Source organism: Cupressus sempervirens, chromosome 4, assembly GCF_028749045.1.
Source record: "Cupressus sempervirens isolate cs-2001-9-10 chromosome 4, ASM2874904v1, whole genome shotgun sequence".
NCBI classification, from domain to species: domain Eukaryota; kingdom Viridiplantae; phylum Streptophyta; class Pinopsida; order Cupressales; family Cupressaceae; genus Cupressus; species Cupressus sempervirens.
This window is the reverse complement of record NC_143121.1, coordinates 548,915,230-548,929,009: the sequence shown is the minus strand read 5'-3', so window position 1 is coordinate 548,929,009 and position 13,780 is coordinate 548,915,230.

Genomic DNA, 13,780 nt, shown 5'->3' with positions numbered 1-13,780 from the left:
CAGTAGTGCAAGTGGTAGATAAAACATTACTTGACTAAAAAGGTGTGGGAGCACACTTGCAATCAAGCATGTTGAATCTTTGAATCATATCAAGTGTTACAAACTAGAGTTGTCATTGCACCAAAAGATCAACTTGTTTATGCCTGATACAACTACTAGACTTATAGAACATAGGAGGTGACTAAACCATGTCGTGAATCTCAAGTGGGAAGGTTGGTGATTAGTCAAACAATTCCCTCCTTTGAATTACTTGAGGAGATTCGAACCTATGATCAAGCTCTAATACCATTTGTTACAAGCTAGAGTTTTCATTGCACCAAAAGATCAACTTATTAATGCCTGATACAACTACTAGACTTATAGAACATAGGAGGTGATTAAACCATGTCATGAATCTTGAAGGGGAAGGCTAGCAGTTAGTCCAACATCAAGAGCATACTTCTGTTGGAGTATGGCTATCCCATTCAGAGATTGAAAAACCTTAGGCCCAAAGAATAGTGCAAAAGTCAAAGGTCTATCATCTCAAACTGCTCTCTCAAATTTCACTAAACACTCTAAATAATAGAGGATGAGTTACCTATAATGATGAGATCATCTACATATATCACAAGTACCAATAAGTCAACCCCATAATTTTAAATATACATTGTAGGATCGGAATGACACCAAGTGAACTATGATGCAAGCAAGAAGGAATCAATCTTCTCATACCAAGACCGAGGGGCTAGCTTGAGACCATATAAAAACCTCCAAAGTCTACAAAACATAGAAAAGTATTGCACAAAACCATGAGGCTTCTCCATATAGATCTCCTCATGTAGGCCTTCATGCAAAAATACACTCTTCATGTCCATCTAAAATATTTTCTATCCGTGAGAAGCTACAAGAGAGTACAAGGCAAATAGAATTGATCTTAGTAATAGAAGAAAAGTTCATAGAGTAACCAATACCCTGAACCTATGAAAATCCCTAAATAAAAAGACATGACTTGTACCAGTCAATAGAATCATCTACAACATATTTGGTATGGTACACTAACCGACACTGAACAAATTTTATTCCTTTTCAAACGAGGACAAAGATCCCATGTGTGGTTCTTCATCAAAGAAGAGTACTCCTCATCCATAGCCCTATCCCACTCTAAGTGTCTTATCGCCTATGAAAAAAATGTGGATCATATCAAATGGCATGAATCAATAGTCCAGTACCAGATGTCTGAGCATGAGCATGATGAGAATATAAAGGATCCCCTGCCATAGGTCTTGTTGCATCAACAATATCACAAGCCCACTTGGGCACTAACTAAACATCTAGTGGAGTTGGTGAAGGAATATCAACATCAAGATCTTCCTCAAAGGATACATAATCATGTGGAGGTAAAGAGGAAGTAGTAGGTAGTGAGGGAGAAGTTGGTGATGGAGGCTCCATCTAAGGATAACACTCATCAAAATGGACATCTTAGTAAAACAACACCTCTCTGGAATTAGGATCAAACAACCTATACACCTTCACATCCTCATATTAGAAAAAAAGGATAAGTAGTTGGCTCTTCCTCTCCATGTATTTCCCTTGAGCATTTGAATTAAATGCCTAAGCCACACTACCAAAAATGAAAAATATAGAAACATCATGCTTGACATGAATCCAAGCCTCCGTAGGAGTCAAATGTTGCAATTCCTTGTGAGGCATATGATTCTAAATATAGCTACCACAATTGATAGCCTCGTTCCAAAACCAAGAACTCATAGCTCGAGACCATATCATACAATTGGTCATCTCCCATAATCTCCTATTCTTTCTCTCTACAACCCATTTTGCTGAGGGGTGTGGGGAATTATGAACTGATGTTGTAAACCATGCTTAGTGCAAAAATCTCTAAAATATTGATTCACATATTACCACCCATTGTTAGTGCATATACACCTAACAAAAAGACTAGACTGCTTCTCCACAGATATCTTTAGGATTCAAAATGAATCAAAGACATCAAACTTGTAGTTCAAAAATTACACCTAGGTGCATCTAGAGAAGTCATCTATGAAGGTAAGAACATATAAAGCAACTAAAAAGGATGGAGTGGATAATTGCATAACATTTTTGGGTATCAACTCTAATGGTCCCTTAGCATGTGTGGATCTACCTGCCAAAAATGGATCTCTGTGATGTTTTCCAAGTGTAAAAACTTGACAAACACCATAAGTAACCACTAGCTTCTATGTACTCATCTGTTGTAAATATGTATACTTGACATGGCCAAAATTTTCATGCCAAAGCTTGCTCATTGTGTTTGCATAAGAAATAAGAGAAATACAAGTAGAATCAGAGCTCTCAAAGCCATCAAATAATATAAGTGAGACTTAAGATCAGCACTCTAAGGAGAAATGACCAAGTCAAGATTATGGAGATCTAGAATAATCACATCATGTGGTGAGAACTCAACTATCTTAGCAAAGCTAGAATGAAAAATATGAAATATAGATAGGAGGTTCATATAAATGACCAAGACTGAGAGAGAGATCGTGCCTAAACCTTAAATGGAAAGTTGTACAGAGTCAGCAACTAAAATATGTGTAGCAATACTTTGAGCAAGTGAGGTAACCAAATCAAGTGAGTGTGTCATATGGTCAAAAGCACCTGAATCAATAATCAAAGTAGCCAATGAAGATAATGCTTATGAAGAAAGACCATGTCCTTTCCTTGAAGGAGGAGGTGGTGGCTTTGGAGAAGCAATAGTATGTTGTTGCATGGCCTCTTCTAAAGCCTTAAGATGTTTTGAACACCTAGAAATTGCATGTCCTTCCTTGATACAAAAATTGTAAGGATCACCTATAAACTTATTAGTCTTGGAGGAAGACTCACAAGACTTAGACGGTTTACCCTTCAAAGTAGATTTTCACGCATATGATCTAGGAGAATTCTTGGAGGAACTCTCACCACCTATTATATCTAATTGGGATTTAATTTCTACTTTTTCCTCCCTATAGATGTATGAGCAACCAATACCATTTCCTTTAGGGTCCTGTGAGAGAGTCTAGCTATGAAAGCTTCACTTGCTCTCTAGTCAACTGATGATAGAATACCTCGAAAGTGGGCATGGTAAATCTAGGACCCAAAGCATCCATAGTGGAATGGAAGGTGGGAAATAAAATATGAAAGTTTCCTTAAAGCTTTGACATTATCAAATAAATACAATCCTTATAGTTCTTCACTTTCCCACATCCATGTAATAAAGATCTCTATTGTTAAAACCTCATCAGAAGTCCTCAATAGAAGGAAAAGTATTTAGTACAAGTGATGAAAGCTCTACCTCAATTTGAAGTACCCTAAATTCATTAATAGTACCAAAGAAGTCCTTGAACTTCGCCCACATTTCTTGAGGGGGATTCAACCCATCAAGATGAAACTATAAGCTATCTGAAACATTCCAAGAAATCAAACCCATAAACTCATCCATCTTGTCCTTATGTTGCATTATCTCAAAAGGCCTCTATTAAACTAGTTGTACTTCATCTAAAAAAGACCACAAACCCTTTAAATAGAGATGCAATTTCATAGAAGATGTCCATGTATGATAGTTACGAGAGTTTAGAGGAATTGGAAAAGAAGAGGTCTCGTCCATTATTTTAGGTGTTTGATTTTTTTAAATAGTTCTAGTTTATAGATGTAAATGACATAAACTATAATATAAAACACCCCCTACATTGCAAACAACTAAACCCTAGATCCCAGAAAGAATGTGTATACAAGAAAAGAGGAAAAAAGCTTCAGTTTGAGAATCACATATACCTTTGAAAAATACTGATGAAAATAATAGAGAATCTAAAAATTTCTTGAGAAGATCTTTTTGACACTTTTTCAGATTGAAAAATGGAGTTAAAATGAGAAAGTTATGCTCCCTAGTATATTGAAAGAATCATCATACTTTTGACAAAAAAAAAAGGTATCGAACTGGGAAAAAAATACAAAAAATAGCTTCATCATTGCATTTGTCTTGGAATCAAATTTCCAATGATATCTCATTTTCCAAAAAATGCCTCTGTATTCTCAAGTTAGAGCCAAAAAACTACCATGGACCCATAATTTCCCAAAAAAACCCCTCATGTGACTATAGGAGGGTTGGACAGAGAAAGAGTGGTGCATGAGTAGAGACACCAATAGCAAAAACAGAAGGGTGACACGCAGGTAGCGTGCAAGCAACACACGAGTTGTGGGTGAGTGGTGTGCACGCAAATGAGGAGCAGGTAGAGCAAGAGAAAAGGAAGGAGGTAGTAGTATCGTTTTGGTTGTGTGGTTTTTTTATAATCACACGCATTTTTTGAAACAAATTTTAAAAGTTCTTTTAATTAAAAAAGCCTAGAAATACATGCCAAGGGTTGTACGACCTTGGTAGGAATTAATAAGTAGGAGATAATTTCCACAGCAAGTCAAATTATGATACTGCTATCAGGATTTAACTGTGTGATTTTTTATTCAAACTCATTGACCCACATTTCATGTAGTGATTCAACATGAATCAATCTCTCATGAGAATAAATGGAACACTTAGCACTCATTGGATCTAGGTGATGCTCATCACCTAGATCCAATGAGTGCTAAGTGTTCCATTTATTCTCATGAGAGATGGATTCATGTTGAATCACTACTCATGAAATATGGGTCAATGAGTTTGACTAAAAAATCACAGAGTTAAATCTTGATAGCAGTATCATAACTTGGTAGGAATTCTTTTTTCCTTAGAATGCAATATTGGCCAAAATAGATGTATTTTATATGGAAATAGGGGTTTTAACATAATCTAAATCAAACTGTGAGGTATTTTTGGCCTCAAAGTGCTCCAAAATTTAGAGACCCCCCTATTTTCACAAAAAAAATCTAAAAATAGCCAAATCTATTCTGTCAAACTCTAATTCCTCTTTTTCTCCAAATAAGAACAAGTTATTATTAAGGTATTTTTTAGTGGCTAATATTCGCAAATTGGCTAATTTTAGAAATTTTTTCCTAGTAGTTTGACTAATAATTTAAGATTTGATACAACCTAAATCACCATAATTTTACAAAATTTAGTTCTAGAATATTTAAAATCATTCAATAATTTATTTTATTGAAAAATTTAAACTCAAATATTCACCATGATAGTGGATACATGATTAGATTTGAGTTACCTAAATATTATATATTGCTAGAGAAATTAAATTGAACTAACCAATAATTGTCATAATTAATAGTTACTTTAACGATACATCACTAATATCTCATTTTCACTATTGATTTAAAGTATATGTAACGATCCTCATAATATTCCATGAGGTAAAAAAATGTTAAATTTTGATTGGTAATATTCGATGGTGATTAATGAACTTCCTATTATTATTGAGATTCATCAATATTTTATACAAAAAAATTATGATTGGAAAATAATTGCCAATATTAATCATATTTAGAATTTAAAAATTGAGAGATTCACCAATAGAAATTATTTTATTTTTTCAAAATAATGAAAGGTTCGCCAATATTTTATATCTTTTTTGAAGGCGACTTTCTCAAAGTTTACCCTAGTTATTATAGATTCGGCTCTAATATCATCAAGGATTTGATGAGAACAAATCCATAGATCTGGTAGAACACCTGCATGAAAGAACTTATCACAAAGAAGGAAAAGACAAGAGAAGGAAAGGGTTTGGCTCTAAAAATATGGAAGAATATATTATTAGACTGAAAGAATGAATGAAAATACAATGGATCAATCCTACTAAAGGAGATCATAAAACCCTATTAGGGAAACCCTAAGAGGTGACTGACATTTAATAACTATATTAAATAGAAATGCATGTGCATAAAGTGAAATATTAAGAAGGGAGTAAAGGTAATTAAATTAAATTAATCCTTTATTCTAACAATATTATTCATTGACCAATTGTTTGGTTAACACTAAAATGTCTTCATTACCCAATTGCTCGGTCAACACTGAAATATGAAAGGTTAATATTGCAAATTCTTTATTACTTGGTTAGTACTCACATTTGTGTAAACATCAATGCCAACATACAATTAAAGAATTATTTCCAACAAACTCCCTCTTTGACATTGATGGCAACACACCATGTCAACATACAATAAGAAAAGTATGACTAATTAGATAATATCCTTAGTTTCATTTTGATTCTCATCCATACCAACTCCCTCTAAGATTTTTCTTGGATTTTTCTCAACTGATTCCATGTGAATTCTACCTCTTACATCTATCAACACTTTGCTATGGAATTTTTTCATTTCCCTCCTCTTTTCTGTAGATTCTATCATTTGAATATCTTCCTTCTAAGCTACAAATCTCTCCCTCTTTTTTCTTTGACATCAAATCTTTCTTTTTGACACTAAACTCTCCCTCTTTGACATCAAATGCCAAAGGATACAAACTTTGAAGTTAATATGTACCTATTGTACTAATTCATGCACACTATGCTATATATTTCACACCTGAAGTGTGATAATCTGCATCAACTTGTTGGATCTTCAATGGAGCTTGGTTGATGCACCACTATCTTTTTCTTTAGTGAGCGTCAGATAGGGGAATAAACCCTAGTTTACCTCTTAGATACATAAATGCATCCTTAAGTAAAGCCTTAATAAATATGCATGTTATCTTCTCCTTGGTGTTCACGCATTCCAAACTCACCTCTTTGTCTTGAACCAATTCCCTTAAGAAATGATACTTGATTGCAATGTGTTTTGTCTTTGTGTGCATCACAAGATTTTTGGATATATTTGTTACACTTGTGTTATCACAATAGATAACCACTAGTTCCTTGATTTCTTCCTTCATTCCTAGTAGTAATTGCTTGATTCATATTATGTTAGAACAATTGATTGTTGCAGCAACATACTCTTCCTTTGTCATTGATTGAGAAATACAATTATGCTTCTTGCTTGTCCAAGATTCTAACCTCTTTCCAAGAAAGAATGCTCCTCCACTATTTCTTTTTCTATCATCAATGCTTCCTTTCCAATCTGGATCAGTAAAGGCTCTTAACTAAAGATTCCTTCATCTATAGGTATTGCCCAAGTAAGAGGACTTGATGGATCTTGTATTACTCAATGATTTACCCAGTAGTTACATGCAAGTTTAATGTCCACTACCATAACATTCCATGCATAGGTCAAAGAAAATTGGTACATAAATCTTATCCCCATTAATTCTTTACATTTATTTCTTGGAAGTGTAAATGACTCCTTCATAAATTCTATTATTTATATTTTCTTATCAAATTTTATATATGCATAAAAATAATATAGGGTTAACCAATCTACATGGCAACAAAATGATCAATAATTGGTAAGATCTAAAAATGGGTTGTAACATCATCCCCCCATAGAAAAATGCATCATCCCTAAAGTGGTGGTATATAAGGAATTGCAATCATATCCAAAGACATTCAAGAAAATCAAATTAACAAGATCAAAATCTAAATTTCATTAATAACAATAGTGCATCTAACTACATTTAGTTCTATTAACAACATTGACTTCCATCTACTTGACACCTCAAATTTTTTTTTCTTAAATTAAACCTACTTTCCATTTGAATGCATTCTATACAACTTTTAATTAATAGCACTAGCATAGATTGATATGAACATAGTTAAGAGAAAGATAAACTTGCACTTGAAGTAAACACATGTACTCGTTAATCATTTTAAGAACCTTTTTATATTTGAATGTGTGAATTCCATTACCACCCTATAGGTTTACAAGGTTAGACTAACTCTTTGTAACAATATTCTTCCTTTCTTATGATGTGTCATTTCCAAGTTGTTATATTCAAAGGAACAAAACCAAAATATTAGTCCATGTTATATTATAAATCAAATAAAATATCAAATAAAATAGTTACTCTTCTCAATGATTCTCAAAATTCAGTCATGTACCATCTTAAAATTAGATGATAGAACTCACATACTTGTGTTTACTTATCATACCTTGGCTAACATGGATTTGACCCCACTAGTCGATTCTTCATATCTACTTCCTTTCTTTCTCATACATATACACTCAAAATACTTCTATTTCATTCACAATGTCAATAGCTCAAGGAGATAACATTTCAATTTAAATATTGAGATTCAATGTTTTTTTTTAAATGTATGATTTCTTAGCTTAGCTTTAATCACATCTTGATTATGAGTAACAAAAATAATCAATCATATGTACCATCCAACATGTGGTACTTGCTAAGTGAGTAAGTCATCCAAGTGTTCTCACCAATCACTTATAAATATTAATGGATCCACTTTCCCCATTTATGTGACCTAGGCCCTCATTCTCACACTACAACATTTCACAATAATTCTTAAGTCAAACAAATGTTACAAATTAAAATAGATAAGAATTTATAGTTTTATCTATGCAAGTGTGATTAATCCACATATAAGCACAAGATGTGATCTATGACCTTATCAAAATTTAATAATCATTGGTAGGAAATCACATAACATAGAGACGTGGTTGAGGTGATTTCTTTCCCAACTGTGAAGCCTTACACTTCCTTAGGATCATACCTAACACATATAATTCCCAACCCTGCAATGCCCATAAGTCTCAACACAATACAAAAGACAGGAGGTATTTGGTGCAAATGTGAAACATGCTACTTTCCACATATGTCTAAGTAGATATAATCATGGATGTGGTAGGGAGATGGGACATGGGAAAGCATATCAAGAAAATATATGCACATAGCTTTGGCCAAAGCATTTTAGTACCATAACTATACTGGCAAGTAGAGTGAAAAGGAAAGCATCACTTCTACCCTTCCCTATTCATCCACAATTAGCATCCATCACCAAAAGGTAAGCTTCTTAAATCTCATACACAACAAGTAAAATGATGAAAGCTTCAATGCAAGGGGAATAATGACATTTTCTTCACAATCTGCTCCCTTATACCTTTTATCAACATTCTATAGTGAGGAACATCACTTCACATCACAAGACTAGCAACATAAAATACATCATAGCCACCTCAAGATCAAAAGAAATCTCAAAATCAAGGTTCAAAAATTTTAGTTCATATCCAAAAATTAGAGAAGAAATCAATATGAACAAAACTAAAAAAGGTTCACACTAGATAGATCACAAAAGAATTTTGTGGCTAGGTGTTCACAAGGAACATAATAAACTTTTCAAGCTAGCCCTTCGTCACTTCAAAGTTCATGAAAACATAAAAATAACATAACCAATAGGAATCCAATTCACATAAAATAGAGTGACTCTCAATAATCACCAAGAGGGAGTAGATTCTACATGTCACCTTTGTTGGAAACTTACAATTGGAATGTTTTTTTTTTTGTTATTGATATCAAATCTATTGATGAGACATATTGCTACCTAATTCAAATGTCATATATATTTGATCGATGAAGAGGATTTGAAAAGTTGTTCATAACAATAGCAACTAGAGGAAAGGTTGAGTTATGAAAAAGAAGTTACAATGGAATTTTAATTAGATAGACTTTGATAAAGAAAAGTGATTGTTTATATCAAGAAAGCTAAGAAAATATGAGCAAAATTATAAAATACAATCAATGCCAAGTAATGCTAACATCAATTGAACTAAAATTAGTGTCAACCAAATCTAGTGTTGACCAAGCATTAGCATTGAGCAAGCTAGAAAGTTGATGTCGAGCTAGAAAGCTTTACAATGAATGAGTATTTCAATGATAACTTAGTACCATAATTTGGAGGTTGTTCAGTAACAATATAAGAATGGATTCAAGGAAATCATGAGATCAAACTAACTCAATTAATTTCTTGGGAGATGTAAACCGTGTTGAAGATAAGATTGATGAGTTGTATCATTGAATTCAAGGCAAGGATTAGCTAAAGACCTAACAACCAAATTCTAGAGAATTTTCTAGAAGAAGATCAAGAAGATGGACAGATGTAGTGAATTGAGTTGAATCTGATCACAAACCCTAAATCTATGGTGGATGTAGAAAATGGTAAAGCACAAGTTGTCTATTTAAAGAGATATAGAGCTGAAACAATAGTTCAAATGGGTGCCAAGAAAGAATTTGTGTGAGTGTACATCTATGAATGTGAAGCTTTTGTGTGAAGAGAGACATACAGAGCAAGGTTGATTAGAAAAATATGAGTGTGAGTGAATGCAAAGATAATAGAGAAAGCTTGTAGATATGATATTATTATTGATAAGTAAATTAGAGTAGAAGGATTAAGTGTTGGTGAAGAGTGAACTAATTTCTTAAAGGGTGTCCAAGGAAATCAAGATTAGAGATGTCAGTGGAAGGCTTATCAGTAAACTAGCATAAGGATCGAACAGAGATTTGAACCTACAAAAGTGAGTTGTAATCACACAGAAAAAAACCTACTATTTTCTTTCTAGTCATTTTAAACAATTTGTATTGAAATCCTTTTAACAAAGGTTGACCTAAAATTCATTTGAATACTTAACAGTCTGTGTAAATCCTTTAACTAGGTGACATGCTAAATGGAATGATCAATGTCCTCTTACAAGGCCCCTCCTAATAGGGTGATTCAATCCTCTAACCAGGTCACATTTAATAGTGAATTTTGTAAACTTTAACAGGGTTGGCTCCTAATAGAGCTCACTTTGAAAGAGTGAAAAAGAGTGACATGTTGCTGGTGGTTTTTCCCAAATTGGATTTTCATAAAATCCTAGTGTCAAAACTATGACGAATGCTTTATGTGTTTATACTTGATAATTTTTTCATTATGCAATGAAATTTATGTTTATGATAGTCTTATATAATAGACCAAGAAACATCAGGATAAGCAAAACAGTGAAGTGTTTATTGTTTTATTGTTCAAGTGGTACATATTGACCTTGTGTAACTGATTCATGTGCCCACTCCCTCACCCCCTTAGTTATTCTAAACATTTCTAACAATTGGTATCAAAGCTTAATGCTTATAGAGAAATTTTTTAAGGTACTTAAAGCTAAAGATCATGACTACTAAGAGAGATGTACCCAAGCTCAACAAGGAGAACTTGCCTGCATGATAGACCTTGATAAAGTTGCACATATCCAATATCAGTGATGTTGCTATTAATTTTTTGGACAATGAATATTTAAATGTAAAAACTACTCCTCTGACTATTGAACAACTAAAACTTAAGCTAGAACACAACCAAGCAATATTAAAGATTGTGTCATCCCTAAGCTATGCTGAGTTTGATGACCTAAAAGATTGTGATAGTGAAAAAAAGATTTAGAATAGATTGAAGACCATATATGGAGGTGATGACAATGTTCTTAGAGAAAATTAGAAATCTTGAGAGGTAAATTTGATGACATGAGAATGATAGAAGGTGAGAACATAGTACAATACTGCACAAGAGTTAAAGAGGTTGTTAATGCTATTCAAGGTGCAAAAGGAGAAATCAAAGATGAAATAGTGATAAGAAAGGTATTGAGGGCCCTACTCCTATCTATGCCATTAGTCTATAGTCCAAGAATTGAGATGTGCACTAGGTAAAAATTTGACCTTAGAAGGTGTAATTAGTAGAAATACTACTCTTGAGATCTCTAACTTTGATAACCATACACCTGCTACTATCGACTCTGCTTTCAAGTCACAACTAGTTCTTAGTAAGAAGAAACCAGAATATGTGAAGAGTGAAAGTGATAGTTCTAATGATGAGATTGGTGAACTTGAAGCCCTCATTGCAAAAAGGTTTGGAAGAGGAAGAGTTAAATTACCTATCACTATTTTTCATGCAACAAAGTCGGTCATATTGCTGCTAGATGTCCTGACAAAGATGATAAGGATGAAAGAAAGGGAAGAAAGTACAAAGGAAGAAGAGATGACAAAGACTACAAGAGAAGAAAGGATGAAAAATGTAAGAGATATTGTTATATTTCTTAAGAAAAGACTGATAATGAATCTAAGAGTAATGATGATCAAGTTGTCTATGTTGCTATGAAAGAAGATTATGATGAAGATGAGAAAACTACATTAATTTCTTATGTGAAAAAAAGTGATAGATGGATAATTGATAGTGGATGTTCCAATCATATGACCAGTGATAAAGATAAATTTGAAGATATTGGTCCATACAATGGTGGATGTGTTAAATTTTGTAATGATATCTCATGTGTTATAAAAGGTAAAGGTACTATTAAACTAACTAACAAGATAACACGTGACAATGTTTACTAGATTGAAGGACTTAACTACAAATTTTTGTGTTTCACAGCTAAACAAATTAGGTCACAAAGTTAAATTTCACAATAGAAAGGCCAAGATACATGATGGTGATGGTAAGCTAAGTGGAACCAGCGAGTAGACAAGAGGTAATTTAGTTTATCTAGACTTATCAAATGAGACATGTGTGTTTACACAACAAGAAGATGTTTGGTTATGGCATAAAATATTATATCTTGTGAACTTTGACAATTTGGTAATCCTCAATAAGATGAAGAAAGTAGGAGGGTTTTTTAAACTAAAGAAGCCTAACAATTCTATGTGTACACAATTCCAATTGGGAAAGATGACAAAGTCTATTTTTAAGAGAAAAACATATATTGCTAATGATATTTTGGAATTGGTTCATGCTGACCTATGTGGACCCATTGGTGTTCAAAGTTACTATGGAGATCAATATTTCATTCTATTTCTGGATGGTTACTCTAGAATGATGACTGTGATATTTCTTAAAGCTAAATCTGATGCTTTTTAGTTATTTAAGTGGTATTTATTAGAGTTAAAAAATAAATATGGAAGAGTCTGAAGTGTTTGAGATCTGAGAGAGGTTGTGAATTCATTTCACATGAGTTCAATACATTCTGCAATGAAAGAGGAATCAAAAGGAAGATGTTGGCACCAAGGACCCCTCCTCAAAATGGAATAATTGAAAGGACAAACATATCAATAATGGACTATGCAAGAAAATTAATGATGGAGAAGAATGTATCACAAAAATATTGGAGAGAAGAAGTTATTACTATTTTTTATACCCTAAATAGAGTATAAGTCAAGAAAAGTACAAATGTTATACCATTTGACTATGGTATGGTTATGCTACTAATGTTAAGTATTTCAAAATCTTTGGTAGTAGATGCTATATACTAAAAGATAATAGGAATGGAAAGCTTGATGCAAAAAGTAATGAGGGCATATTCCTAGGTTATTCCATTAAAAACAAAGATTATAATTGTTTAAATTCTAACACTTACAAAGTTGTGGAAAGTGAAAATGTGAGAGTTGATGAGTTTGCAGAAAAAGGTGATACTATATGTAATGGAAAACCTGAAGACTATAGTACATTCATCTATGTGGATGATGATGATCCCAACACTCAAAGCAAACAAACAAGTCAAGCTACAAGTTCCTATAAAACAAGAAATGATGGAATGAAAATGCAAACTGTCAAGCAATAGAGAGTGGGTGTTGAGAAAAAAAAAAAAGATGTCTAGTCTCAAACAAGCAATACCAACCAAAAAATAGTAAATGTCGACCATGCAGAACTTGAACTTGAACCAGAGCAAGGAAGAGAAAATGAACTTGAGATTAACTTTCAAGATGAACCTATAGAAGATCAAAGAAGGAAACTACATGTGCTAACAAAATATGCGAGAATAAATCATAAGCCTAAATAAATCATTAGTGATGGTAAACTAAGTGCTATGACAAGAAGAAGACTCAAAGATAATACATGCCTACTTTGTGAGTTTAAGCCCAAGTCTGTAAGGAAACTTGGAAATAAAGAATATAACCATTTCCACATAACCCATAATAGATCTAAAA